Consider the following 26810-nt stretch of genomic DNA (forward strand, 5'->3'; position numbering starts at 1 on the left):
TGTGTGTGCACAAAGCGACTTCTGTTTCATTTAGACTCAGCCACAAAACGCCTTCCTGCTCGAGAAGCCGCAAATTCTCTTTAGCGAGGCCTGCAGCTCAGAAGACCTCGGCAGAAAATGTCTCTTTGCGGGGCCTCGGAGAAGCTGGGGTCCTGGGACTGGGCTATAAGGACTCAAAAGGGTTCAGTCTGATCCTATCAGCTTCTGCTGAAAACTGGACGTGCTACCAGCTACCTGGGAAGAAAGAGCCCACAAATGTGGAGTTTTATCTGGACAGGGCAAGCCCACGGGCAGGATGAAATGTGGGGGCGGATTCAAACAGAGCAGGGATCTGGAAACACTGATCTTCTCAACAAAAATTCCTGCTGCCTGCAGACAAACCTGGGTTCACCAGCACACTCCCAGAAAGGGGAAGGGCCTGGCGGTGGCGGTGGCAGTAGGGGTGGGGAAGCGGGCGGTGCAGAACATGGGAGGCGTGTTCTGTGCGGGGAGCAGGTGCAGCGTGGGGGGCGGTGGGCGTGTGGCATGCACGTGTGGCCCATGTGTGCTGCGCGTCCACGGTGTGGGGTGCATGTTGTGTGTGTCTTATGTGTGGTGTGAGGTGGGCGTGTGTGTGAGTGTGACTGTTGCGGCTGAAGCTCGACCATCTCAGGCGCAGTGCTGGTGTTAGCGGGCTTTGCACCTTGCCTCACTCCGGTCTCACCTCTACCCTCTGACGCAGTGAACATTTCCTTTCCACGGTTGGCAAAACTGAGGATCAGAGAGCACGAAAACTGTTTCGATCAAAGTGGCAATTGTCGATCGATGACATCACCCGGGTGCGTAGCCATACCGGTCGGCCCATGTTAAATCGTTCAATCATCATGGCGCTTGAAGGCTGAAAACCTGAGTTCTGCTCTCAGCCCTGTCTGCTATTGGCCTTGGGACCTTGTGCAGGTCCTTACGTCCCTCCCTTCCCCCCCATGCATGGACAGATGCTGTGCATTTCACACGAGAGAGTCAAGCGAGGGCGCTCCGTGAATGGGGATAGACTGGGCAAAGGTGTTGGCCCATCCCCGTTAACCATTCCCAGTGGTGCCCTGGGCCGAGTCTTAGAATTTGGACAGCTATAATAGATTCTCTAGGGGACAGAGTTGTCACATCCGCAGTTACCAACAATCTCCATTTCAACACCCCATTTAAAATATGAATCACTGCAGAGCTGGTGCCTCCAGATGTAGCTCTTTGAAAACTTCATTCGGAAGTACCCAGTTCTCTGTGAGCGCCTGCCCTCCCCTGCCTTTCTGCTCATTTTTGGTTGCACTGTATCTCGGAGAGCCAGCAGAAATCCCAGCTCCTCCTAAGGAAATACCCTGTATCAGGGTCATGTAGCTGGAGATTGTAGGCATGAAAGCCAAGCTTGGATGATTCCTCCTGCTGCAATTGCAGTGAACCCAGACTGCCGAGCATCACCTGAGCTGGGTCAGACTCTAGGAATTGGTCTGAATATTCCTTCCCAGTGAATCCATAAAATCACAGATCCTGGAGATGGAAGAGCCATCAAGAGGTAAATTGTTTTCTTGGGCTACCTAGAGTGGTATAAAGTATACCTACGTCACAGTCAAGGAAGCAGACACCCCCTGGACCCCAAGTCGGGCTCAGTTTTGGAAGGAGTGGGTGCACGTGTTCATTTGGTCTGGGAACTGAGGTGGGAATGAAGCAAGCCAATGTCCTAGCTGATCTGGCGAGAAGGCTGTGTCCGGAGGTGAGCATGGACAGTGAGTGGGTAGTGGGGGGCGCCGTAACCTGCCCAGCACTGCCGAGAACACAGTGCTCCCTTGGCCTCTGTCTTCAGTCTCTTTGATGAAAGTGGAAAACTTCTGATTGTGGAATGGAAGCTGTGGGTGTTGAAAATAAAAAGGCTTTGCTTGAAGTGCAGGTCTTCCTGAAGGCCCGTGGGGCTGAGAAGGGCAGTGGAAAAAAATGTTTGTCTTACAGTTACACATTTTGCATATAGTACAATGTCCTGAGAGGGAAGGCTGACAAGGGGGAAAAAATCACCCTTTGTTTTTACTCAGAACCTTCTGAGCAGTTGAGATTTTCAGATCCGTTTGCTTCTCCAGCAGCCTGTGCGCCCAATCTCACGGCTGTCCCCGTGCCTCTCCTCCACACGCAAGCTTCCCCGTGTCCCACCCCACTGGTCTGAGCCCTCTCGCTGCCCAGCTGCTCCGGGATCCAGCCTGGCCAACATGGTGGTCCCATCCTTTGTGCTACCTGGCTGCTTTCTCTTTTCCAGTCGGTCATCCGAGATACAAATGGAAAGAGCTTTTACAGAGTTTCTCGTTGACTGACTTTCAAATCCCTTCTGGAAGCGAAACTCTGCAGTGAGTGTAGAAACGTAAGAAAGCGGAGCTTTTCTGGCTGAAGCAGAGGCAGGACGACGAAGAGGAAGGCTGGGCCCAGCACGTTCATATACCTTTTAGTGGCCTGGGGTCTCTCCAGGCTGGAACAGAACTTGCAAACTTGCGAGTTAGGTCAAAACCCTTATTCCTCAAATCAGGAAACCGAGGCAGAGAAATGGAGATGAGTCGAGGGGGTAAAGTCGTGCTTACGAGTCCCCTGTGCTCCTTCTTATCCCCTCTCTGCTAATATTCCAGGCACAGCCTCTTCCTGCCAGGCTGTCCTCACCCTTCCACTGCTTCAGAGCCTTCCTGCCCTGCCGCCTGCTTCCATCTCCCAGGGAAGCCTGCCCAGGGCTCTCAAGCCCACCAATATCCTCTCTCCAGAACACTCCATGGTCATGGCCACACAATATTGTATCCAATTAACTACTTGTTTTGACCTCTGTCAAGTGTGTGAACACGTGTGACTCTTGCCTTCCCCATAAGACTGAGAGTTCCTGAGGGCAGTCTTCCTTGACTCCCACCCTGCACTACTGGGGGCTGGCCCTATGTACGATCAACCCTCAGTCAATGCTTGTGTTGACTTTGTGTTTATGGAAAGAGAAGGTTCTAGAAGGTTGGTTTATACAAAGGAATTGTGTGATGGTGTATTTGTCTCTCATTTCTCAGTGGGTCCCCGGTTTCCCTGTCCTTCTCTAGGGCTTACCTGGCTGCCCATGGGCCTTTACGTTCCAGCATGGCCCCCACAAAAGTCGCCACCGGCCTCCTTTCTGCCTGTAGTTAGTTGCTGAGCTGTGGCTGCAGCATCTGAGACTCAGTGAGCAAACAAATCTAATCTCTCATCCCTTCAGGAAGGAACGGCATTTTGGAAAAATGAAGAGGAACCAGCTGTAGGACTGCCCCCCAAACTGCCCTGCCATTGTTTCGCTGTATAAAGGACTGTGAGATCTCATCATACAGACCCAAAGGGTGGTCCCTCGGCTAACACTAGCAGAATTTGGTGGCACTGCAAATTTTTCGGCTCCTCCCTAGAAACTCAGGCTGGGGTCTAGCCATCTGTGTTTTAACAAGTACCCCAGGGACTTGCAATTCCTGAAACCTTTTGGAAATCATTGGTTTAGGAAAATAATCTGTCTAAATTCCAGAAAGAGTCTATGAGGGATCATCTGGTCCAGACTCTGGCCTTTGGGCAGGTGAAGTCCTCTCCCCATTGTGTAGATGAGAAAACTGAGGCATAGAAAAGTTACGATCAGGGTCATGTAGCTGGAGATTGTAGGCATGAAGCCTCGTTTTTCTGTCTCTTATTTGGGCCCACTTTCTAAACTCAAATATGGCTGTAGGCTGTAAAAATACTATTGCAGATGGAGATATGTTTATAATATTTACTAAAGTTCTCTTGTGGTGAACACTGTATGTGGGAAAAACAAATATTTTTTAAAAAACCTTTGCTATAGGTGAAAGAAGGGCAAACTCCTCCAGGGTATTTTCAAGCAATAAAACAGGCAGGACAGATCTTGTCCCATTAACTGGAGAACCCTCTGTTTTGCACACTCTAACTTGAGTAGGTGGGACATTGGAGTTGGCCAGAGTGACACTACACTGAGGATCTAGTGACCACAGATACAGTGGATGTGGAAGGTTTAGGGTCACAGCAAGCTATGGTCATGGGCCAAACCACCCCACCACCTACTTTATAAATAAAGTTTTATTGGGACGCCTGGGTGGCTCAGTCGGTTAAGCGTCTGCCTTTGGCTCAGGTCGTGATCCCAGGGTCCTGGGATCGAGCCCCGCATCGGGCTCCCTGCTCAACGTGGAGCCTGCTTCTCCCGCTCCCACTCCCCCTGCTTGTGTTCCCTTTCTCGCTGTGTCTCTGTCAAATAAAATAATAATAATAATAATAAAGTTTTATTGAAACAAGGTCATGTTCATTTGTTTATGCATCATTATGGCTGTGTTTGCATTACAGTGCAGAGATGAATAGTTGCAACCTAGACTGACCTCACAGCCCACAAAATCTAAAATATTACCAGTTAGCCCTTTACTGAAAAATTTATCTAACCCCTGATTTAGAGTATTAAAATAAACTCAGCTCAAGGCAGGATTACAAAAGAAGGGATTTGGAGAAAAGAACAGAAACGTGTTTCCTCAGACTCCTCCATAAAATCTGCACTTATATTTTCATCGCTAACTCATATTTTCATGTGAGAAGTTCCTTTCCTGGGATTCACTAACTGTAAAGGAGCTAGATACCCTCATTTGTGCGTGACCAAATAGACTACTGGAGAGGCCCCAGAAGCTGAGAGAGAGGCCGGCAGAAGAGATCTGGGAAATATGTAGATAGATAGACTCTCGGCATTGAGAATATGTGTGTGTGTGTGTGTTCATAAATAATATGCAATATACATATATATGAATCTATACATCACATGCACGTGCACACACACACGTTATTCCTGCCTACTTTAAAAAGGTTTTGAGGCCACTTAAAATAAATGCACACATATATAGGAACTGAAGCTCTTAAAACAAGGCACAAGGTAGGAGCCATGATGTAAAGGGAGAGATTAAGGATCAAGAGGTGAACACGCCCTGGCAGATGACAGTGTTCAGCGGTTGAGTGTGCAGCATGTATACTTCTGAGCTTCTTGGTAACCAGGGCAAAGAAGAAAACATACTGGGTTGCATAACTCTCTTTGATCGTAAAAAGCAGATGAGTTCAAAAGGAGAAATGGACCCTTTGCTGCTTGTACAGGTGCTTTGAAATACATAGCATATTATGAAATGGCTGATGGTAATCTATGAATTTAAAGCTTGGCATCACAATGAATCAGGTTAAGAGCCAATCTGAACAAGTGAAAATACTGGAATATTTAAAAAGAATGTATAGTCTTATGATTTTCAGTGATGCAGAACTGAAGATAAACAGACACTAGGGCAGTGGAAGATTCAAGACAAAAAAAAAAAAAAAGAGCATGACTTTCTTGGTGTCTAGGAGCTTCCAAGAGAGCTGAAGGACTAGAAAACTCTTAAGCTAGATGGTCCTTAAGAACTCCGTTGTCGTTCAAAGAAGAGAGGCGGATCTGCGTTTTTTTGTTTTTTTTTTGCAAAGCTGGGGAAACATCCTTCCATATCAATAAAAGATAGAGGAGAAGAGACAGGATGACACGTTCTATGATACGCCACCCATTGGGCGTCTGAGGGTGCTACTGTGTGTGGCGAGGCGCTGTTGCTATAGCAACGAACACCCCACAGACATCATCCCTGACTTCGTGAAGCTTACAATCGGGGAAGCCAGATGGACAATTAAATATGTAATTACAATATAATGTAATGGATATTCATAGCAGATGATTCAGGGCATTATATGTGCAAGGTGAGAAAACCCAATCTCATCTATCATTCTCCCGGGGGCTTCCTTGTGGTGACATCTTTGATTGTACACTGGTTTAATAAGTAAAAACACCCAAATTCTACTAGGTCCCTTCACTCGCTTCCTCTTCCAATTTAAAATATTCCAGCATCTGTCCTTGCCTGTGGAGTCCAGGTCACACGTCCTTGTACGGCCTCCCTGGCCCTCCCCTAAGCTTCATTTTCAGCCTCTGATCCCACTAAAAACCTATCTCCACTCCGGGTGCCCTGTTTATTCTGATCCCCTAGCCAGCTAATCCCTCCCCTGACTCCGTTTTCCTGTAGGCAGCATCCTCACCGTAACATCGAATGCCCTATCTTACATCTCTCGCTCTGGCAATCCAACGTTTGTTTAAGTTGCTGTTCAAATATTGTCTCTGCTCTGAGCGTCCACCCCCGACTTTCAGAAGAAATATATCCCTCCGTAGGGTTTCAGAGCACACTTCTACCTCTAGTCAATAATGACGAGAGTAATAGTTTTATGATTACAACCACCATACCTACATTTAACGAGCATTAGCTCATTGTGTGCCAAGCACATTACATTCATAGTTTCCCTTAATTTGTCCATTACCCTGTGAGTGCTCTTATTCCCCTCTGGCAGATAAAGAAAACTAAAGCTCGGAACTGCCAAATGGCTGTTCCAAGGTCGTTCTGGTATTGAGCAATGGAGCTGGCGTTCTGACTTAGGGCTGCCTGACTGCAGAGCAGGTTGCTGTAACACCATGAGATTCAATTACCTGTATTCTAGGTAGCTACCTACGGCTCTGTCTCCCCAACGGTGCTGTAATCACCCTGAGAACACAGCATGTCCATGGAGTAAATAAATGGCTTGCATATGTCCACACCTAGCAGGTTCCCAATAAATGTTTAAATGGTACATTTACCTATTAAATCCACTTGAAGTACATAATGTTGGAGGAAACACCATTTGTTTTAAGACACCGTGCCATTTTCATAAATGAGATCTAAATATGAGCCTGTTGCAGAGAAGACATCCAAGACCTGATCCTCTCTCCGGCCTCCCCTCTTGCTGCCTTCCATTCTCCAAATTCCCGTCTCTCTCCCGACTCCCGTTCCCCGCCCCTAAGTATATGCACACACACACGTCCCCAAATAGAAGCAGACAGAAACTGTGACATGTTAAGGAAATCTGTGTCTTCTTGGAACATAATTGGTGGGCAAAGAATTCAATGAACAAATGTTATTTGGAGAAAAGGAAAAATAGAAAAAGGAGGGGGCGGGAGGGAGAAAGAGAAATTTGGAAACTTTTCAGAAGTTTAGGGTCTGTTTTGTTTGAGGAGAAGAATGGCTCATTTCTCAGTTACTCAGACTTCTTTCGAGTGGAGTACAGCCTCCATCCTCTGGGTGTGATAGATTTATGGACTTTGCTGGGGGTGGTGGTTGACATTGAAAGATATCCTAAAGTGTTTTTTCCTGATGTTAGCAAAATCAGGAAATGACCTTTTCTTTTCTCTTTAAAGTGGGCTAGGTTTTTGGTTTTTTTTTTTTAAATTTCTACGAAATTTGAAGTTCAGCGGGTCCTGCTTTTGAAGTAAAAATCAATTTATCCCCGGAGTAAATGATCTCAAATTGAATGGGTGCTTTAGCTGTGCCATGTTACGTATTTTCAGTTGTGAGGCAACAAGCCAAGGAGAAAACATGTCAACCACAAGAGAATGAACCAATTCACTTTTTGTGGTTGTTATTTTTACTGGGAAGAAGAACAAAAAAGTCCCAACCTAACCTTGCCTTCTGAAAGGCAAACTTTTCAAACTTACAGCCGTGCGAAGAAAGGGGGTTATTGGCAGACGGAGAGACCGAAATGTGAGTGTCTGTAGAGGGGTCATCCATGAGAGGGAACACAAAGGGTGTTAACGAATGGAAGAATGTGTAGTGGAGCACCTGGCCGGGAAGCGAAGCCATAAAAGAGTGTGCACAGGTGGAGAGGGGTTCAGAGCAGTGTTCTGGAAACACAGGCCTGACTTCACATCCCTCCCCCTTCCTTCTACTCAAGCAAACATCTGCTGAGCACTCGCTGTGAGGTAAATGCTCGAAACCTTTGGGAGGGGGTCTGCTTGGCCACCGGTCTCACTTGCCGTTGGCAATGGGACAGCAATCATTTATTTTCACTTTTAGGGTGGTTATAAGATTGATACTGTGTTTAAAACAGCTTAGAACACCTCCTGGTGCATGGTGAACACTTGGCTTACATTTGTCGAAGGGATCGGATCCTTCCTTTCCTGAAGGAAGTGTTGGACACTAATCTAGCTGCATAAACCACTGAGTACCGATCTAGGCGACCCAATTCCTCCTCTGTTGGACACTAATCTAGCTGCATAAACCACTGAGTACCGATCTAGGCGACCCAATTCCTCCTCTGTCATCCCTGATCAAACCACCGAAGACATCATTCCCCCTTTCCGTTCTCCCTCTGTCTCTCCTCCCAAGTCTTTCCCGCCATCTTTGCTCATTTGTCCTTATCCCACCTTTGTTCTGCTGTTCCCTCCTGCTGACTTTCCAGTTGCAATTTTACTAAGTATATTGAGCTCTTCTCTTTTCATATTATATATGTTTTTGTTTGTACATTGTTTGTCCAATTTGTCCCAAATTGTTTACAATGAATACATATTGCTTTTTATACAGAATGTACTAGAAACAACCCGGAATCTGTACCCAGAGGGGAGACCACAAGTAGTATCTTGGGATCATACTGGACATCTAATGTTGTTTTCTTTTTTTAAATATATGTAGTTTCCTATAGGTCATAGGAACATCTATTATTTCCTTGTCTGAATACCATGTACTACCTTTCACTACCTCTTTCCAGGGAATGTGGAATATATAAGAATTTAAATTTCTCCCTCTGAAACCAGCCCACAGAATGGTTGGCACAGCTCTGTGTGCCCTTTTCTCCTTCCTCTGTGAAGTTGCTTTCTGGGGTATCCCATTCTGTACTTCACATCACAAAATGTGAGCATAGCTGATGAAAAGCTGGACAAGCTGGAAACCCTCTATGGGAACTGAGAGAGCATAAGGTATCAGTCCAAGGGGCTCATCTGCCTATTTGGTAAAACCTTAGGAGAGGAGTCCCCTGCCCTTACGGGACTGGTACTCAGGTGGGGCTTGGCAAAGTACTCTTGGTGTTGAGCTTCTCTTTTGAGGTCCTGCCTTTGGTTTCCCTGTGAATGCCCCTTGAAGGAGTGGGCTGAACAAAACTGGTCCAGCCCTGCTGGTCCATGGGTTTTACCCCTGAGACCACATGGTTTTGCCTTTCTTTCCTCTTTCCCTTGCTTTGATGTGATGGAGACTGATAAGCATTTTTGGAGAGAGGAAGTAATCCTTCAAACTTAATGCATTTAGAACATTGTGGAATCTGGTGCTTCTCTGCTGCATTGGGACTGAAGGCTAATTGATTAATTGTAAATTAAAATAAAAAGACCTAATCGCTCTTACTGAGCCCTCTGGAGAACATCAGTAATTTTGTGATTATAAGTGAAAACTAGAAACAACAAGAAGAAAATATACACGAATATTGATTTGACCTGGGAATGAGTAAGAGTGGCAGAGATCGGCTTGCGTCCGCTGTTAACGCCCATTCTGAGCGACCAGGGTTCTGGTCCTGGGTTCATCTATACCACCGCCTCTCGAACTTCATGCAGAAGAATTGCCTGCGGGTCTTGTGAAAATGTGGATTCTGATTCAGTAGGTCTGAGGTGGGACTGATTGCATTTCTAAAAAGTTCCAAGTAATGCTGATGTTGTCTCTCCAAGGGCCATACTTTGCATAGAGTAGATAATCAAACCCACATGACTGCAGTGGTCCACTCCACTTGGAAAGACACAGCAGAGGAAACACGACAGGCCAAGACCACAGTGACAAATGAGTCTCCTCAGTGGGCATCCTGGTGGCAGTCTAGGGTCTATATGCCTTTTCCCCCCCATAACACAGGTGTTGTCCTCGTATTGACACTACACAGTTTGGTATAGGGGCCACTCTGGTTTAAAAGCCCAAAGTGCCATTGGAACCAATATCTATTTTCACAGCTTCCAAGTCCCCTATCTATGGCTTTCCACTGGTATTCATAGTTCATGTACAGTTTGCCCCATCTAGAGGCTGTTTATCAATCGGGAGTCATTTTCCCCATTAGCCTTTATCAGGGAATAGTGCTTTGAGGTTAGGCCATAGTCATTTTCCCACAGAGAAGGTGAAGGCATTTTGTTAAACCTTTACTCATACTTACCTATTTGTTTTGTTTCTGAGCACTTAAGATCACCATGAAGTTTACAACAATCTGTCTCCCTTGTAGTTAGGGTGGAGCCATGTGACTAGTTTGAAGCAATGAGATATCATGAGGAGTTATGAGTTGGTATATTTCTCTGAGCTCCTTCTCAGCTAATGAGCTAGGTGCAGAAGATCCAGTAAAGGACTCCAGGGATGATGAGTGGGGGATGGTGGAGTCTCAGGATGGAGGGAAAACAACAGAGAGATGTTGGGTAAGAGTTGCTATATGTTGTGGGTAATATAACTAGCTTAACTTATAATTTTATTGTTTAAGCCAGGATGCCCTAGAGGGCAAGAATTCTCTTATATTAATAATTACATGGAATTACACTGGGACAACGGGTCTAAATGGGCACTGTCTTAGCATAGCACATATGGTCACTCTGGATATAATCCATTTTATCACCCAACAAATTCTTTAGTAAAACAATGTGTTTTGCTATCACTTTCAGAGTTGTATGTATGTGTGGGAGAGAGGGATATATGAAGTACTGAGTCCAGTTTCCAGGTAATATGCAAAATCAAGGACCACCCATGGTGATCTATTCATGTCTGAGTATCATGGATGAAAATTCAGATCCAGGAAGACAACTTTCCAATGTCATATTCTAAGCTGATGCCAGAGTTGGGCCTCAAACTCTTGGTTTCTTCATTTCTCTTTTTAGTTTTCCACTCTGCCTCTTTGTATTAGTCAGGATACTACTAGGATATGTAGCAGTAACAAGTTAGTCTTAAAATATCAGGGACTTAATAAAATAAAAATGTTTTTCTCACTTACATGAAGTCTAGCAGGTGATAGGTAGCCTTTGTGACCTCCAAGTTGGCTAGGGAGAGGGAAGACAGTGTGAAAGATGGAACATGGAATATTTAATGGATCAGGCCTGGGAGTGGCTTATACCACTGCTGCCTAAATTCTATTGGCCAGAACTAGTCATATGACCCCAATCCAAGAACAGGGGAGGCTGGGAAATGCAGCTTTTCTATGTGTCCAGGAAGAAGGAATAGTGTAGTGAACGTAAGCATTTTCTCCACACACTCTCTCAGAACTATGCTTTCACAGTTGGCTCTAACAATATAGGAAACTATATAAAGAAGACTGAGGGCTCCTTGAGTGCAGCAGATTACCCCCTGACTCCACAGAAGGACTGTATTAGTCTGCTTCGGCTGCTATAACAAAATGCCATAGACAAGGGGGCTTAAACAGCAGACATTTATTTCTTATAGCTCTGGAGGCTAGGAAGTTCAAGATCATGGTGCCACCGTAGCTGGGTTCTGGTGAGAGTTCCCTTCCTGTGTTGCAGATGGCTGCCTCCCTGCTGTACCTCATATGGCCCAAGGGAAGGAGAGCAAGTTCTCTGGTCTCTTCTTATAAGAGCCTTAATCCCATTATGAGGAACCCCCGCCCCGCCTGCCCAGCCCATGACCTCATGTAAACCTAATTACCTTCAAAAGCCTTATTTCCAAATACCTTCACATTAGGGATTAGGGGCATCAACATATGAATTTGGGGAGGAGACAAACATTCAGTCCATAACAGAAATCTTCTGCCGTCTTCCACTTGTACTCAGGATGCTATATGATTGGAAATACAGATACTTGGCTTCTGGTCTACCTGTGACCCTGGGAACTAGAATCTCTGGGCATGTGGTTTCTTGATGCACCTGTTTCCTCTAATATTTACCTTTATAGCTCTTAAAATAATGAATATGAAGGAAATGTATGGGAAGAGGTGGTGATTATTGTGTCACAGTCAGAGAAGGAGATGATGTCTGTTCATCTCGTTTCACGCATTTTGACCACTAAGCATGGAAACATTTTCCTACAAACTAGAGACATAGTGGTGACCAATAAATTCACTTGCTGTACAAATTCTCACAGTTGTTTGTTTGTTCGTTTGTTTTGGCCTAGTCAGGGACATATATATTATTCTTATGATAATTTGAATCACACCTAATTATGGATTATAATTAGTGCTATGAAGGAAAAGTACCCAGTCACATGAATGGGCATGATTGGGATACCCAATCTAATCTGGGAGACATAAAATCTTCCTGAGCAAGTAATGTTTGATAGATCTGAAGATTAATTTGGAAGTAATCATTAATGATGATGATGATTACATTTATTAAGATCATGGGGTACCTGGCTGGCTCATTCGGAGGAACGCATGGCTCTTGACCTTGGAGTTCTGAGTTTGAGCCCCATGTTGAGTGTAGAGATTACTCAAACAAACAAACAAGATGGTACTATGTGCCAGGAGCTGTTTTACTTGTCTTAAGTGTACTACCTTAATTATATTATTATCTCAATGATTCCTCACAACCACGCTGTGACCTAGGTCCAAATATTAGCCCATTGTTGCAGAATTAGTTGGAGAAAAGAGGGATGCGTCTTCCAGTGAAAGGGAGTGGCAAACAGGAAAGTCCTGCGGTTTGGGAAAACATGCCCAAGACACATTTGAGGAAGTGAGAGAAAGATGAAGTATTTGAAATCATACTGTGCAACATGCTGTAAGGAAACCCTCCTCATCAAAGTGTGAATGTGTTGGGGGACAGAGGAGAAAAGCAAATGTGGACATTTGTGGTTGGGTATCAAATTCAACTGCCTATAAAATACACTTACCACGTAAACAAACTTATGTTGAATTTGATTTAAAAGTTTTGTATCTGTATTCCTCATAATGTTACCACAAGGACTCAGAGAAATCAAGGCTTTGGGGAGACACATTAAAACCCAAGACCAGGAGGACGGGATGGAGGGTTTGCTAGCACTTTCCTTCTCTTGCAACTGTAAATCCAGTGTGGGAGCTGCCGAGGTGTTGCTGGAAGTAGAGTTCAAGAAAGAATACCACTTGCACTTGACCTTATTTAAATCTGCAGTGTGGATTGGGGAAGAGGACAATTTTGTATACTACAGCAATAGCTTATCTAGTCTGGTTCAGAGTGTTTTCATAGCAGGTTAATAGGAAAGACTTTTTTCTTCTCTTCTTAGAAAATGATCAGCTTTTTTTGAAGTTAGAGTTTGATTCTCTATGCTAGGCAGCATTTTGTTTTCATTGAATTGACTTTGATGTGAAATTTCCTGGCATTTCTTAATTCTGTAGAGGAGGTTTCTCCCTTTGAAACTGAGATGCGTACGTGTATAATTACACGTGTTACTATGTCTGACTGATCTACATGTTCGTGTGTTCATTAGCAAGTATTTATCCAGCACCGACGATAGGATAGATTCTGGGGATGCTGCACTGAGCACATCAAATAAGACTCATGCCTTCACAGCCATGGTACTTATAATTTGAAGGTGCTTACTGACAGTCAGCAAAAAGATACAAGAGTGAACATTTTATTGAATACTAAGAGGAAAAAGAGCAGGTTGCTGGGAGACGGGATAACAGGAGGGTCTACCTGAGAATGGAGGGTGTGCTGGGTAGCTCCTGTCATCCTTCTTGCCATCCTTCTCCACCCTCCTGGGAGGCTGGCCTGGCTGGGCTGACTTCAGGGGCTCCTCTGCTCCCAGTAGGGGGTTGGCCGTTGGGGCAGTGGGAGAAACAGGAGGCTGGGGTGTTTCCTTCTTCTACAGATCTTACTGTTCAGTTGTGACCCTCTAGTGAAGTCAGGTGGCCTTCTTCTTGCACCTGCTGTCTCCAGGTTCCAATACATGTTCCCTCCGCTTGTGCTTCAGGCACCTGCTGGTGCTGGCCATGGCGGACTGGGCTATTGGTGTCCCTCAACCCTGGCCGTACCTTCGGAGATAGGCTCTTTATTAAAATAGTACCCCCCTTGGTAGGTGACATTTGTTTCCTGCCATGCCCCTGACTAAAATACACTCAAGAGGGTCTTTTTGAGGATGTGGCTTTTAGGTTGAAACCTGAAATATCAGAAATTATGGGGCTAGAAAATTAATGGGAGGAAGCAGGTTTTAGAAAGAGGGAAGAGCATGTGTGAAGGCCCCAAGGCCAGCAAGAGTTTTATGTGTTCAAGAGACATATGGGGGAGAGATACACATGTAGGCGCAGAGCAGAGGCGGTACCAGATGAGGCTGGAAGAGTGAACAGAGGCAATCGTACCTGGCTTTATAGCTGCTTCCAGGGAGTCTGGATTTAATCTGAGTGGAAGCCATTGACGGAGGGTAGGCAAGAGAGTGTCGTGATCAGATCTGACCTCTTTATCTTTTAATTTGCTTAAGGCCATTAATTGACACTTACTGTATGCCAGGACCTGTACAGATTATGGGGGAGAGGGAGACAGAAATAGAGGCATGTAAGACTGGCCCTGCCACCAGGTAGCCTATTGGAGGAGGTAGGATATCGGTATATAGAATGTTAATATAAGACATGATGGTAAGTAGTGCAAGAGGGAGTGCCAATGACGGACTGTTTTCAGTGGAGATGAATAGGGAAGACTTCCTGGAGGTGGCAGCATGTGAGTAGGGCTTTAAAGGATAGATAGATCTTACCTTTGATGGTGGAAGGCATTCCAGGAAAAGACAACCGTACTAGGCAATGCTATTCAAACTAGCTGGTCTGTGTACCAACGAAATAAGAAACTTGTGCTTGAATGTGTATCAGTGCATTGCTCCCTTCATCAAGTCAGCCTTGCATTGGGCCACCTGGCATTCGTAGGTAGGAGGTGGAGTCGCAGAGAGAGAAAGAGAAATTTGGTGAAGTGGAATGCAGCCGGAGGATGCAGATTATCAGGGTAAGGAGTTGAGATTTTAGGCTGTGGGCAGTGATGGGACATTAGACATTTTTGAGAAGAATGGCAAGATTAGAGCTGCAGGTTATTTATTTATTTATTTATTTGAGAGAGAGAGAGAGAGAGAGAGAGAACCTGAGCAAGCAGGGGGAGGGGCAGAGGGAGAGGGAGAGAATCTCAAGCAGACTGCCACCAAGTGCAGAGCCCGATGCGGGGCTCGATCTCTCGAGGCTGAGATCACGACCTGAGCCAAAACCAAGAGCTGGATGCTTAACTGACTGAGCCACCCAGGTGTCCCTAGAGCTGTGTTTAAAAACACAATCTAGCGGGACAGGGCTGGACAATCTGAGGGGGAAAGTGAGGCAGCGATGAGAAAGTCACTGTGGGAGCCACTGTGGAGATTCAGTTCTCTCTCTTGTGGTTTCATTAGTGTAACAAGAGCTGTTTTATTTTTGAAATGATGGCTGTGGTCTAAATGTGCTACTGTTCACCTGTTCCCTTTCCATGCTAATTCTCAATGTGCTAGAATAAAGCCAGGAGTCTTCCATGAACTAAAACAGAAATCTTGAGAACAAAAGTGAATTGCAGGGTGCTAATTGTTAGCTTGCTGATGGGGGGTGGAGAGGAGGAGGGCTTACCATTTGCTCTGTGACCCATGGGACCTGGGGGCAAATCACGGAGTCTCACTATGGCTCATCACCTTCAGAGTAATGTCCAAGAATTATGTGGAGAAACTTGGCCAATTATCAGCACAGTCTTTATCTGTAGGCACAAGAGATCGGTCATTTTAATTAACAGAGGTCCCAAACAAGATTTACAGAAGAAAAACGGCCGGGGGGGGGGGGGGGAAGGGAAACCAAACCCGAACCATGGGGGGCTGTCTGGGAAGAGAGGCTCTCGTGCACATTTTCTGGGTAAACGGGTTAGCTGATATCAAGCAGATCATTCAGGGTGGACTGTGTCCTTGAGGAGACTGGGTAGGAGTGTGAAGGAAAAGCTTTCTGGTTGCTTACGGATTCTCTGGAAAGCCTGGAGAGTTTTGCTGTGGAACCCACATGGCAGACTGGGGAACTGAGGGTGGAGGGGCTCGGGTGCTCCCTGGCAGAGGGAATAGCGTTCAGGAAAATGCTTGAGGAAGTAGGAGCCTGGCATAACTGAGGATCTGTGAGATGGCTCTTGCAGCTAGAGCATGGAAGGGAAGGGAGGCTGGGGCTTCTGCATCGAAGCCCCTCTGTGGGTCCTTGAGTCAACCGGCTGTGCCAACGTCGGGGTGTTGCTGCATCCTCCTTCCCACCATCCACATCACCTCAGCTCTCATTTATGGAGCCCTCGATGGGCATCAGGCTCAGCGGTAGGTACTCTCCGCTAGCTACTCTCCATGTGTCACCCCATAGGAACTTCCCAGCCACCCTGGGAATTATCACCCCCATTTTACCGACAGAGATACTGAGGCTCACAGAATCCTCTGACTTGCCCACGTCACAGTAAGTGACAGAAAGGGATTGGCAACCAGCTCCGTTTCAGTGCATAACCTCAGTCCCGATACCATACATATCCCTTCTTGCCGTAGTCCTCTTCGCCCTCAACTCCGGCACTCAGTGAAGTGCACATTGATATTTGCTCCGCTGACTGTTGTTAGGATTATTGTTTTGCTTGACAGATGCCAGGCATAGGGCATTGCCTTCCCCTCAAAATTGGCACAAACGAGAAAATGGGAGGCACCAAAATAAGAAACCCTGCTTTCTGGAATAGGAATCTACACTTCACGCAGATGACATAGAATTGGGATAAGCTATTGAATGAATGAATGAAATGGATCCAAATGAATTGCCCACAATGAATATTCAAGAACTACTTACTAAGGTAAGTCCATCACCTTTGAGTGACATCACTTTGGCCATTGGGTGTCCACCCAAAGAGTCCCACAGACCCTGAATCATGGCTTGTGCATCTAAATGTTTAAAAACAAATTCACCAATATCTTTACTAACAAACACCTTCTTATGTGTAGTAGGATAGAAACATATCTCCTCCCTGTTTGGTTGGGAAGATTTAGTGAAACCTGTCACGTGGGTGAAAACACAAATGTTTGAATAAATACATTTTGTTTTTTTATTTTAATTAAACCAGCAGTTCTTTTTTTTTTTTTTTTTTAAGATTTTATTTATTTATTTGACACAGAGAGAAAGCACAAGCAGGGAGAGCGGCAGAGGGAGAGGGGGAAGCAGGCTCCCAGCTGAGCAGGGAGCCTGACTCGGGGCTCAATCCCAGGACCCTGGGATCATGATCTGAGCCGAAGGCAGACGCTTAACCGACTGAGCCACCCAGGCACCCCTAAACCGGCAGTTCTAAAAATGTGGTCCAGGGACCCCTGAGGATCCCTGGTACCTTTTTAGGGTGTCCATAAAATGAGGTCAAAGCTATTTTCACAACAATACCAAGATGTTTTTGGCCTTTTTCAAGTTCATTCACTTGTGAGTATAAGTGGCGTTTTCCAGGGGCTGCATGATGTGGGATACCTGCAAAAGACTGAATGAAGAAGCAGATGTAATTTTCTAGCTGTTTCTTACTAAGCCAGGCATGAAAGAGATTTGCAAAAATGTAAAACCAATGCCACTCTTCTATTTTTTGGAAGTATAATGTTTTTGGGGGCACCTGGGTGGCTCAGTCGCTAAGCATCTGCCTTCGGCTCAGGTCATGATCCCAGGGTCCTGGGATCTAGCCCTGCATCCGGCTCCCTGCTCGGCAGGAGGCCTGCTTCTCCCTCTCCCACTCCCCATGCTTGTGTTCCCTCTCTCGCGGTCTCTCTCTGTGAAATAAATAAATAAAAATCTTTAAAAAAAAAGTATAGTGTTTTTTAAAAACAAAAATATCATTTATGTCAACATGTAATTTATTATTGATATTTTTAAATGAATGAATAAATCAAGTTTCTCAGTTTTTATTTTGAATAATATTTATTGATAAGCACATACAAACACAAATTTTGGGGTCCTCAATTTCTAAAACGCTAAGGAGCTTTGAAACCAAAATGACTGAGAGTCACTGACTAAATTAATGTTTAAGACACATTATTAATTCAGTGCTGCCTCATCCCAGCACAATAAAGATAATTTGTAATTAATTCTTAAGAATTCCTACAAGAAAATGTCAGCAACAATAACATAGAGGCTTCCTGCTACTTCTAAAGGAAGAAGGAGTTAATATGCAGAGTCTTAACTGCTATTTCACAAAAATAATTACATCTGGGTACACCTTAACCCAAGCGCATGAATTGTAAAATATAACTAGAACATATTTCCCCAAATATTAATTGCTATTTATATAATAGAGGAAAAATTCTCTGTTATAGAGGGGGAAAAAGAGGAAACTCATCTTTGAGAATTTCCCAATCTCAGGCTCTTGCTTACTGGTGTGTAGGAACTTCTTTCCCCGAAGTCTTTTCTTTATTTAAAATTTATATTCAATTTAATTAACATATAGTGTATTATTAGTTTCAGTGCTGGAATTTAGTGATTCATCAGTTGCATATAATACCCAGTGCTCATTCCATTAAGTGCCCTCCTTAATGCCCATCAACCAGTTACCCCATCCCCCTACCCCCCTCCCCTCCAGCAACCCTCAGTTTGTTCCCTAGAATTAAGGGTCTCTTATGGTTTATCTCCCTTTCTGTTTTGAACTTATTTTATTTTTCCCTCCCTTCCCCTATGTTCATTGGTTTTGTTTCTTAAATTCCGCATATGAGTGAAGTCCTATGATATCTGTCTTTCTCTGACTGACTTATTTTGCTTAGCATAATACCCTCTAGTTCCATCCATGTCATTGCAAATGGCAAGATTTCATTCATTTTGATGGCTGAGTAATATTCTATCGTATATATATACCACATCTTCTTTATCCATTCATCTGTCGATGGACATCTGGGCTCTTTCCATAGTTTGGCTATTGTGGTCATTGCTGCTATATTGGGGTGCATGTGCCCCTTCGAATCACTATGTTTGTATCCTTTGGGTAAATACCCAGTAGTGCAATTGCTGGGTCGTAGGGTAGCTCTATTTTTAATTTTAATTTTTTTGAGGAACCTCCATACTGTCTTCCTGAAGTCTTGAAGGGAGGCCCTCACAAACCAAAAGTGATGCAATCCTCATTGTGATCCTGATTCTGCCTTCAATTTGCTGCCTGATGTTGGGGAAAATAATTTCTTTCCCTGGGGTCCATTTGCCTCAGGAAGGTAGGGAGAGAGCATCTCTTGGGTCCTTCCTTGAAAGATCCAGGTCTGTTTTGAGACATCTGGGACAGACTGATAAGGCAGTGGTGAACAGGGCACTTAGGTAGTCAGTCAAGTGATGGCAAAGACCAAGATTTTGGATTTGGTGCAAGAATGGCAAGTGGGAGCTCAAGAAGATATGGAAGGGAATTCTGCATCCAGAATTCTAACAATGATTAAGGGGATGGAGTAGGCAGGTGTGGGAGCAAGAGTGTACTTGAGAAAGGCAGGTCATTTCCAAAGCCGGCAGGGACATTGGGAGGTCCCCTCAATGCTTTTAGAAGAATTTGACATGGCATCTTGAAGGAAACAGATACCGTCTGGCTCAACTTTCTGATTGTACAGTAACTTCTTTTGTTAGGTCATGGATTTGAGTCTGTTTCTTATGCAAAAATCTTCCTTATGAAAGGAAGAAATGTGCTCCAAATATTGGTCACAGTCTTGTGAATTCATTGATGATATTATCAGCCAGTGATTGAGCAATGCCTTTGAGATGCTTCACGGTGACATCGTGGTCTCTTTCTTGCTGTCTTTGCTACTTTGGTTCTTAACCCTTCCATACCCACACTCTCCCCTTCAACCAGTCCCATCCAGTTCCAGTCCTTTAAATCATCATACTTGATGTTACCCCTGGTCCTTTGCACATGCTAGTCCTTCTGTCTGGGAAGTCCTTTCACCTAAACTGGCTAGCTGGCTAGCTTTCAACCTATACTGTCTTTTGTAATTTTTGAGGTAGTGTATTTTTGAAAAATTGTTACTTCAAATAATACGCATACACAGTTTAAAAAAAAGGTTTTAGAACATTTATGATGAAAACAGCAGTGCCCTGCTTACCAATCCCTACCACATTTGGCCCTGTTCATCAGACAAACTACTTTTAACTCTTTCATTATTTCTTATAGCATATGCCTCTGTATTTTCAGCAAATATGCTTATATTGTTAATCTCTTGATTTATGAATATCAGACTTCTGTTGACTTCCTGCTATAAGAGATGACAATTTAGGCCTTTTGTACATCTCATTTCTCCTCTCCTTTTCCCTTAATATTTATATCATAATTTTTGGATGAATCAGAATCAGTGTGTATGTTTTTTACAATCATGCAAATATTATTCACTGCAGAATCCAAGTAGCATCTTAGGATCATTTCTTTTCTTGTACAACTCTGTATTTCCTGAGTTTACAATGGCCTCTTTACTCCCAATTTTTGTGGTTTTTTTTTTCTTTCTATACCTATTCTTATCTTTTTTTTTTTTTTTTTTACCCATTCTATCAGATCAGTAATTTTTTTCCCCCTTTTAAACAGGGGCTGACAAAATCTTTCTGCAAAGGATCACATAGTAAAAATTTTATACTTTTCAGTCTAGACAGTCTGTTGCAATTACTCAGCTCAGCTGTTGCAGAGGGAACTCAGTCAAGGACACTATGTAACAGAGCTACTGACAGGACTTAAATGAATGGGTGTGGCCATGTTCCAATAAAATCTTAATGAGGAAAGCAAGTGGCAAAGCAGGATTTTGTCCATGGGCAGGAGTTTGCTGACCCCGGTTCTCAATGATAAAATATTTCAGATATTAATGCGTGCTTTTCATTCCCCTGCATCTCCTGTCCTGGAAGCCTCCACCCCGAGGCTGTCCGTACTGCTTGTTCTCTGCATGTCCTGCCTGCTAGCGTCCTGGAATTCCCCTTCGCTGCTTTCCTGTTTTGGACCCCTTATTTCTTGGGTCCCTGCAACTTCCTCTTTCTGGCTTTATTCCTTTGCTTAGCTGGAGGACATTCTCAAGTAACTTCCCAAAAAGGAGGCTGTGTATGGGAGGCAAATTTTCTGAGTCTTCCTATGTCTGAAAATGTCTCTCTGCACCCCCTGTTTGTTGGTAGTGTTGTGAAGCCATGGATTTGAGATTAAAAATTTCCCCAGGACTTGGGAGGCTTTCTCCCCAGCTTCTAGAAGTTCCGGTAGGTGCTTGATTGCAGTTCTGTTTCTTTGTATATGTGTGCATGTGATCTTCTTCTCTCTCCCGGCCCTGCATCTAGGAACTTTTAGGATCATCTTTTTATCAGGGCAGTCCTGAAATGTCATGGTGATGCCCCTCGGTGGGATCATTTTCAGTCCCATGCCTCATCTATGTTCTGCTCTGTGCTTGATGTACTTGAGTCTGGAGCTGCTTCTGACAATTTCTCCAGACACTGGCTCTTTAGTCTTCTACCCGCAGGGTGGCCATCAGGCTCTGTGGGACCAAGGGGACAATCCACGGGTCTTACTCTTCCTGTGTCCAGATAGGCAGCCTCACCTCTTACCCCTTGTTTCTGTGGAGACTCAGTTCTCTGAGACCCTTGCCTTGCAGGCGTTCAGGAAGGTGCATGATGGAATTTGGTCAGCATACATGTCTCTAGGCCTTTATGTTGAAGTTTTCTCCATTCTGCTAAGTTGATCATTGCTCATCTGTCTATATTCTTCCAAAATTTCATTATAATTTGTTGTCCACTTATATCTTACACTTGTTTTTTTGCTTTCTTTCTTTTTTTTTTTTTTTTTCATTTCATAGTGGGGAAGGAAAATATGTAAATGCTGTGGTCAGTCTATCAAGTTGAACCAGGAGTTCACAATTTGTCATTTGTCTGTCTGCTCCGCTACAAAGAGTCTGTGTCTGCTTATTCACCCACTGTGTTCCTAACGTCTGGCTCAAAGTGGGCATTCGGTAGATACTTAGTGAATTGAGTGAATGCATGCATGTTGAGTGAGTGGTCTGATAGGAGCGGAAGCCTTAGGTGGGGGAGCCCTGGGAGATGGTGCTGGAGGAAGAAGCTGAGCCCAGATTATGAAGAGCCTTAAGTGCCAGGCCAAGGAGTGTGTACTCTTTTCTTGGTTGGAAGGCCATTGATGGTTTCTCAATGGTGGTGGAGGTGGTGTTTTGGTCAAGCTGGTTTTTCTGGCTGTGGTTTAAGGGCTCGTTTGAAAGGAGTACACAGGCAGGGGAATAAAATGCCATGAATTGACGAGAACCCACGAGGAAGGAAGGGGTGCATTGCAGAGCTCTGGAGGAAGAACCAGCAGGATTTATGTTCTGAGCCAGAGGGAGGCCTGGCAGCTTCAGCCAACTTCGCCTTGGCCAGAGCCGAGGTCTCCCGCAGACCCCACCTGCTTTCACTCTGATGGCTTCCCCGAGAACACTTTCTTCTCTAGCACTTTCTACCTTTCCTGCTGCTTTGGTTCAAACCAGAGAAAACTATGGCCAAGTAGCAATTCTCAGAACCCAAGCGGGGCTAACATCCTGCCCGGTTTCCTCCTTGCTTGCTCAGCCCAGAGCAGCCTGAGAGAATCACGGGAAGGTGGCCTCTGGAGATTTTCAGGAGTGCCCCATGCAGGGCAGGACTCCTGGGCTCCTCTCCACCAAGCCCCCTCCCGTAGCATTCCTTTGGGTTCACCGCATGGGTTGAGGGAGGAAGAGGAAGCAGACGCCGTGAGAGTGGGGGTGTGGGGCATGTAGGTTGTGAAACAGCATGAGAAACCTCCAGAGCCAGCAAAGAAAGTTTTGTTTCTGGAATTTGGAATTCAATGTTTTTCACACTCAACGTTTCTGTGACTAGATGAGATAAAAATCTATGTCATACCACTGGTTTTCATCTTTGTTTTAAATTATCAGATTTTAAACAGAAATTATTATCAGTCCGATATTGTTTCCTTTTCTAAAATGTGGTTTAATTTCGCAAAAAGCCGAGTAAGACGGCAGAGCTGAATCATAGGAAGTGTCAGCAAGCAAGCGCTACACCCGTTCTTACAAAACCCTGGCCAAGGATTTGGTATTCTCCTAGAACAAAGTGTTCCATAATCCTAGGTTTTTGTTTTTAGCTGGGGGGCATTTCCTCTTCCTTTCTTTTAACAATACCGTCTCTTTGACTGCATGTGAAAGAATGTTTAATCCAGTGAGAAAGCATGGGCATTGAGTTGGAAGGAATCCCACCTCCTCCTCTTCCTTACTGGGTAATATTTCGACAGTCACTTAACCTCTCTGAGTCTCAGTTATCTCCCTATAAATGGAAGTAAGAAGATGGAGAATACATATTATATAAAAATATACTTGTATCAATTATATATTATAATACATTATATGTATAAATATATAATTAATGACTTATATATTATATCTATGATTAATTATCATATGTATATGATTAACTCATTGTTGGTAATTCATAGGTACCAAAATCATGTAAATTCCTACTATTGAACAGCATTGGATAATTTTTTTCCTACTGATAGTCACTGACTCACCAAAAAAAAAAAAAAGGAAAGAAAGAAATAATCAATTTAGTGTATGCTCTTAATTCGAGGGAGAGAGTTGTGGGTGTTTGTGTTTTGGATCTTATTTTTAGACATTACAAAAATGTTCCATCCACTGGATTTTGAAATTAAGAATGGGGAGCATTATTTATATCTGAATCATATATTACAACAAATGAAAATATTACATGTATGGTTTCCGTTCTGTATTGTAGGCATTTAAAGGGAAGAGGGAGAGAAAGAGAGAGAGGATGGGGGAGAGGAGGAGAAGGAAAAGAAGGGGAAGAGAGGCTACGGCAGAATTGGCAGAGATGAAAAAGACACAGCAAGGGCAAGATTCACTGGGCTTAGGTGCCAGTGTTTGCAGGTCAATAGCTTTGGTTTTGCCCTAATTAACACTTTAGCTATTGATACTAGAGTCATATATTTGCCGCTATCACTTTCCTTTGAAACCCACCCACCACCCGCCCATCCATCCATTCTTTCTTTTTTGAAGCAACAACTCCTAACTATATCCTATGTGTTTAGCCCTGTCCTAGGTGCTAGCAAGGCAAGCCATGAGGTCAGTCCCGCCTTCTTAGAGCTCACAGTTTTGTGGGAGAGGCAGACAGGTAACTAAATAACAGCAGAATAAAATAAGTGCTTCAGAGTTGGGGTGTGGTGGGAAAGACTTCACAGAGGAGGTGACCCTATACTGGGTCTTAAAGGACATGCAATAATGTGTTAGGTAGACAAGATTGTTGGGTGGGAGATTAGGGGTATGTTCTGGGCACCCCAAAATTCAGAATAGCTTCTGGAGTGACCCAGTCCTGTCTGAACTGGGAGCTGGTTTATTTGAAACCTAGCCAGTGTGGCAGTTGGTTAAGATCATAGATATTGCAGGATAGATATGGGTTTAATCCTGATTTACTAGCTGTGTGGCATTGGTCAACTGTTTATTCTTTCCAAGCCCTAGTTTCTTTATATTTAAAAGGAGGTTAAAACTCGGGAAGGTTGTACATTTTAAGTGAATTGACATGATACATGTAAAAGCTTTGCACAATGCTGGGGACAGTAGTGAGACCATTATTTTCATTTCAGTATTTGGATCTTTGGTATAGTAGAATCTTAGTAGCAATCTGAACACTTTGGGTTAAGGGTGAGAAGCAATGCCCTATGCGGGGGAGAAACAGATTTTATTTTATTTATGACTTTTCAACTATTCTCTTGAAATGTCTCAGAAACTTTTCTGAATCATGGTAACTCAGATATCAATGTCAGATTTTTTCCCCCTGGGGTCCATCCCCCTCTGTATTTTCTAAGGCTGGAATGAAGTCAAACCAGAGGTGAGAGATTCACTGTCTTGTAGATTACCTCTTGGCGAAAAACCTAAGCTTCAGCTCCTGAGAGCAAAGTTCTTTGAAAGGTACCAGCCATACCTTCAGCACAAAGCTATTTTCCAGCCTGTAATTGTGAGTAGCACCAAGGATAGCCAATGGAGAGGATGGTGAAGGTCTGGGTCAAGTGTCTTGGAATAGATGCTCATGTACACGATATAGCTAGAGCTAGTAAGACCACAAGACTAAAGCGTGAATGGAGGGGAGCCATTTTTAACACAGACCAATTTGAGGTTAGCTGTCTCTTCCATAGGAGTACTATTGACTACTGGGAGTTTGGAGTGTGATATCCATTGAGCAGGTCTTCAGTTTATAATACATTCTTTCTCAGGTAATATAGTGGACTGCAACACAGTGGCCAGATTTGTTCTTTATCCCTCTGCGCCCTTGGTCATAGCTGATTCTAGGGCAGTTGTCCCCAAACTTGAGTGTGTATCAGAATCTCCTCGTTAGAACAGGACTTCCTGGGTCCTGTCCCCAGAATTTCTGATCCAGTAGGTCTAGGGTGGGGCTTGAGAATTTGCTTTTCAGAAAGTTCCAAGGCATCCTGATGCTGCTGGCCTGGGAGCATACATTAACAACCACCCACCTAGGAGTAGGCAAGTGAGCTACCTCTGTATTCTTTCTTCCAACGCACCCATCTACCCTCAGCCTTTTTTTGTGTGTGTGTTTGCTGGATATAGTTTCCATTGCTCACAAATAAAATGATGTTAATGAATACTAGAGGGGGGAGTCTTGTCTTTATCCTGGAGAAGAGAGGAGTCAAAGGGGGAAATCAAGGTTTTCTCTAACATCTTAAGATCTGTTGTGTCAAGATACAACATTTCCCCATTTTGTCTCAAACTAAGCAAGACTTTTCTTAACCATTTAAATTATGTAAAAATGGGCAGCTTTGGGTTAATGATGATAGATTGAACATACTCATTTATCCCTCTTCTCACTTGAAACACCAATAAAATGACAGTGACTGGGTTTTTAGCATAATGTATGGCATCAACTCTCAAAGACAAAAAGAAAGGAAGAAGGAATGGTAAGAACACTGGGAGCTAGAAAAAAGATGGACAACTGGTCCCAATTGATTTTAGCAGACCTGAGAAGCCTGATTCATAAGCTGGCAAATGCAGAAGAACAAAGAAATTTACACTCTAGAGCCCCCAAAAGATTCTGGATTCTGGGAATTCCAAATAGGGTGAAGTTGAGCCTTAAAACAGGCAAAGTGGTTGAAAATCTGTAAAAGCAAAGGGACCTCTAGATCACCCCCACCAACCACATCAGCCAACATATGCTCCTATGTCCTGGCCCATAGTGAGAGGTTTACTTTTGAAGGAAGCCAATCAGGGGGACTCTGGACAAGTGGGTACCAGGTGCAGTTGGAAGAAGGGGTACCTTATAGACAATGGATGGGGGATGAAATGAAAGTCAACATACGGAACTTTTATACTCCAGTCCTCTTCCCACACTGAGCTCCCAGAATCGTGACCTTCAATTGTGTGCCTTCCAGATAGCAGTATGGTGTTGGGATTTAGAAGGTATTCAACAACCTGGAGCTCTTATACAAAAAGCCTGGGAAGGGATGGAGGGGGTTTGAGATGCAGGGCAGGCCTGATGAGGGTGTCCAGACTGAGTTCAAGTCAGCCCTGTTTATGAGCAGCTGTACCTGCACCAGGTAACAAGCTCTGAGTTCTCACGATTCAGTTGTGTGATTCAGTGTGCCCATCACCTGTGAACTAGAGGGGAAGGTTGGGGGAAGGAACAGCTTGTACAAAGGCTAAGCCAATAGTGAAATAGCATGCTGAGTTTGTGGAACGACGAGCATTCAGTATTGTTGGCTTGGAAAGTATAGACACACAGGGAGTGTGGGAGGAGGGGAGGCCAAAGAGATGCCATTAAAGTTTATGACCCTCTCTTTCTTTCTATGCAGTCTCTCAAAATATATGCGTGTATTTTGAATCTCCATAAATGTATCCATTCTGGTTTTCCTTTTTTTTTTCCCCATCAAGGGCAATGTTTTTATTTTATTTTATTTATTAAAAAAATTTTTTTTTAAGATTTTATTTATTTGTTTGACAGAGAGAGACACACAGAGAGAGGGAACACAAGCAGGGGGAGTGGGAGAG

General features: G+C 44.1%; 1 protein-coding gene across 1 annotated transcript in view; it reads left to right on the forward strand.

Annotated features, from left to right (window-relative positions):
* TMEM268 (transmembrane protein 268) overlaps positions 1-26810 on the forward strand; it is a 288999-nt gene that overhangs the window by 228886 nt on the left and 33303 nt on the right. The window lies entirely within an intron of this gene.

The sequence above is a fragment of the Halichoerus grypus genome, chromosome 14 (assembly GCF_964656455.1).
Source record: "Halichoerus grypus chromosome 14, mHalGry1.hap1.1, whole genome shotgun sequence".
Taxonomy (NCBI): domain Eukaryota; kingdom Metazoa; phylum Chordata; class Mammalia; order Carnivora; family Phocidae; genus Halichoerus; species Halichoerus grypus.